Consider the following 3,705-nt stretch of genomic DNA (forward strand, 5'->3'; position numbering starts at 1 on the left):
AACATGTCTACTAGTACTTACCATGAACACTCGGCTAGTTAATTTTTTTTCAAGCGTAACAGTAAGTTTTCCGCTTTCTGCAGAAATAGAAGGCCACAACTCTTGAGTGGGTGGCCCAATTTGAGAATGTTTTCATGGCGGAAAATTGAGAGTTTGATGGCCAAGCTCCTCCCTTTCTTGAACCCATCCTTCGTACTCCACCTCTCTTTGCTTCAAGCATATGTTTGTGTGTGTGTGTGTGTTCTTTGTGTGTGTGAGAGAGAGAGGGGGGAGATCATATGGGTTCTTGAGAAAGTTCATTGAAGATCTTCTCAAGACCTCATGCAATTGACTTTCCTTTTCGTTTTAGTTTTCGAGGATGTGCACCCCCTAGACGATTAGGAGTCAATTGAGAGCATTCAAGGCTGTGATGAAATCAAGAGTTTGTACAAGGCTCGATGGTCACCTTCTTCATGCAAGATTAACTCTGAGTGAGACTTTGACCTTAGCGGTATCATGCTCCTTGTGGGATTTTAGTTGGAGACACTGTCAAGACCTTTGTGGTCTTAAGACTTTGTGTCCGAACATCCACCAATGAGGACTAGGATAGGAATCTTGGAAACATCATCATGTCAACTGTATTTGCTATCTCTTTTCCCTTAGTCCTACATTTCTTGCAAGTTTACCTTCCAAATTCATACTTGGTTGTAGACATGTTTGAGTAGGTTCACCTAAGAAACCAAGTACAAAAGCTTATTACTTGCCAACTAAAATTTGAGGATTTAATTTTTTTATATGACTATTCATCTCTTCACCTCTTGTCCATAACAGTCGGTCCTACAAAATCATAGGTTATCACTCTGATACCCACAAGTGTAGGGGGTGTGCAATCTTCATCGAAAATATTTTACCCTGATATGTATTTTACATGATGGGAGAGAGAAAAACTTGATACGATTCTATTAGTTGAGGCATGAATGTGAAACACGCCTATAACGAAAATTTATTTGATATAATTTGTTAGTAGTGATTATGATTGAGTATTGATACTGGTAATAGGTCCAGATAAGTAAAGAAAAGTGGTGGTTATCTGGTGGTAGTCGAGAAGTAAGTAATCAACAAGAGAAAAAATATTAAAATAGCAGACATAAGTACCTCCTATTGTTCACCCCTCGCCTCTGAGCATTATCCACTAGATTATAGAACACCACAAACAATGGGGTGTATGCCTAACAACCGACTTTACCCTGCCTTTGTATGTGTCAGTATTGGGATGTTACATGGATGATATCACTCCTATGGTAATGCATACTTAGATGAATATCTAAGCTTTTTTGTACGTACATATGTTCGTGTGAGGAGAGCTAGCTAGAAGAGATCCTGGTCTATACCTCCACTAAATCAAAAGGTATGAAAATTGATTCCCCTTTCGATCCCTTGAGCATCTTATTACTCTTTGGTTTTTATGGAGAACCCTAGATAATTGAGGGTCGCCCTGAGATTCCGAGTTGTGGACTTGTGCTGTAGAAAAGTTTGTGAGGGTTTCAAGTTCGGACGAAGAACTACTGCTAGTGAAGAGAGATTGAACATTTGTTGTCCGGGGCTCTCGGAGATCTGCGAGAGACATTCGTTTTCATGAGGGTGTTTGTTCGTCTCCTTCTCTCCGATAGAGATTAGCAACCCCACCCTCCCCACGCCAACAAGAGTGAACTTCGGACTACAAATTTGTCTCCGACACTTATTTCGTCTCCCAAGCTTTACTATGTGCTATTACTTGGTTGCTAGTTTTACTATTTGTAGCTTGCTTGCGTGTGTTAGCTCAACATCTAGTGTGTAACATTTTTTGAAAAATTAAACAATTTCATGATTAATTTCAGAAAAAATCATAAATAAAGCAACTATTAGCACGTAAATCTCCATCATGCTAGATGAATTAAACGGCATGGACAACAACATCACACATGTAGCAGCCATAATTAAAGAGTGGGTCAGATCTCGTCGCTCATACTGATCAAGAAGTCATCGTGGCTGGTGCAGAAGTGATGTTGACAACTACGAAGTAGGGTGCGTGGCGCCGCATCACTTGTACGGAAGACGGTCTCATGTCACCATCACGATCTAAACCGACTAGTTTTTCAACTCCTAAACTTAACAGCCAAGAAACCAAAATATAAAATGGCAAAACAAAGCTGCACTCCTCGATCAGATTTTGGATTTTGGCGGATTATTCACGAACATGTCATACGCCACAACGAGCCGAGCGCACACATGTTCTCTTTTTCTCCTCATACCCATCACTTGGTCGTTGCATCCTCTCAAATATCTTTGCAAGTTGGTTATATTTTTATTCATAGACTACTACAAGATGATAAGGTTTTGGTCAAACCTTCATATCTACACGTATCCACGTGCGCGGGATTGCGGGGCCTGAAAAGTTGACAATAGCAACATCTTGAACATGCACGTGAATGTGTGGTTGCGGTGAGAAGCTTGCGCAGACACGGCTTTGAAACATCTCTCTTTTATTTACTTAGCATTGCCTATAAATACATGGCCGCTTCATCAAGACATCTACACCTGTAAAGCAAGCCGGTGCTAGAAACGATCAAATCACATAGAAGTGCATAGAGCTCGTGGTAAGTACCATGTCATTCCACCCTCTTTTTCGAGAAGATCCGTGTTCTATCTATTGCTTCGGTTGACCTATCATTTAGTGATCTAAACGTTCTTATATTTTTTTTATGAAGGAAGTATCATTGTCTATGAAATTTGTCGCCCGTACTCACGGGCATCTCTAGCAAAATGATCAGAAATTCGTATTATCCATTTCCTTTCTTTCCATATTATTCCTTATCTTCTCCTTTTCTACTACCAAGAGACTGCTAATACTGTACAAATTTAGAAAGAAAAAGAGTACAAAACCAGCTGCTGGATCGAGTTGTGACCAAGGCTGAAAGTTGAGTATTCATTTGCCTGATGTTGACCACGAAGCACTTTATTCCTTGCAGGCGTTTGCCCAATTTCGTTTCCAACATGAGCAAGCCATGCGACGGTGCCAAGACGGAGTGGCCTGAGCTGGTCGGGCGCACGATCAAGGAGGCGGAGGAGAAGATCAAGGCGGACCGACCGGACCTCAAAGTTGTCATTGTCCCGGTAGGAAGTGTTGTGACACAGGAGGTCGATCTGAACCGCGTCCGCGTCTGGGTCGACACAGTGGCGGAGGTTCCCAAGATTGGCTAAGCTAGCTTGTAATTAGCCTACTGGAATAAAAGCCCATGCAGGTCTCAACATCGTCCAGTTAATTTGCCGAACAAATAAGCATGGGCATGTTGTGAAGAAAAATAAGTATTGTTGGTGTTTCGCGGAAATGTATCATGTGTGGATGTGTTATGTATGTTATTTTGTTGTAAGTTGTAATAAGCATCGTTAATATTATCTGGCCCTGTTTATATTGTCTAATAAATATAATCTACTTTAGCGGAGTGAAATCCGTTTCATACCTTTGGCAGAGTCACATCTTAACGTTTTAATCACTGAAATTGGCACGATCCTGGTCGATTTTGACCTTATGGGAGTAAAATTCCAACACTTTACACTTGGAGAGATTGTGAGATACGCAAAGGTGTTTCTAACAGATGGGATACCTATCGGTGCTTTGAAATCCGTACGTAACGGGGCTCATCCATATGTATAACCATGTATTGTGGCAGCCCATCTTTTCGTATC

General features: G+C 41.1%; 1 long non-coding RNA gene across 1 annotated transcript; it reads left to right on the forward strand.

Moving 5' to 3' along the window:
- The first annotated feature begins 2,480 nt into the window (after positions 1-2,480).
- On the forward strand, positions 2,481-3,442 carry LOC109760274 (uncharacterized). Its single transcript, XR_002232325.4, has 2 exons — positions 2,481-2,615; positions 2,988-3,442. It is a non-coding gene; the product is annotated as an uncharacterized lncRNA (long non-coding RNA).
- Positions 3,443-3,705: the final 263 nt, after the last annotated feature.

The sequence above is a fragment of the Aegilops tauschii genome, chromosome 2, assembly GCF_002575655.3.
Source record: "Aegilops tauschii subsp. strangulata cultivar AL8/78 chromosome 2, Aet v6.0, whole genome shotgun sequence".
Lineage (NCBI taxonomy): Eukaryota > Viridiplantae > Streptophyta > Magnoliopsida > Poales > Poaceae > Aegilops > Aegilops tauschii.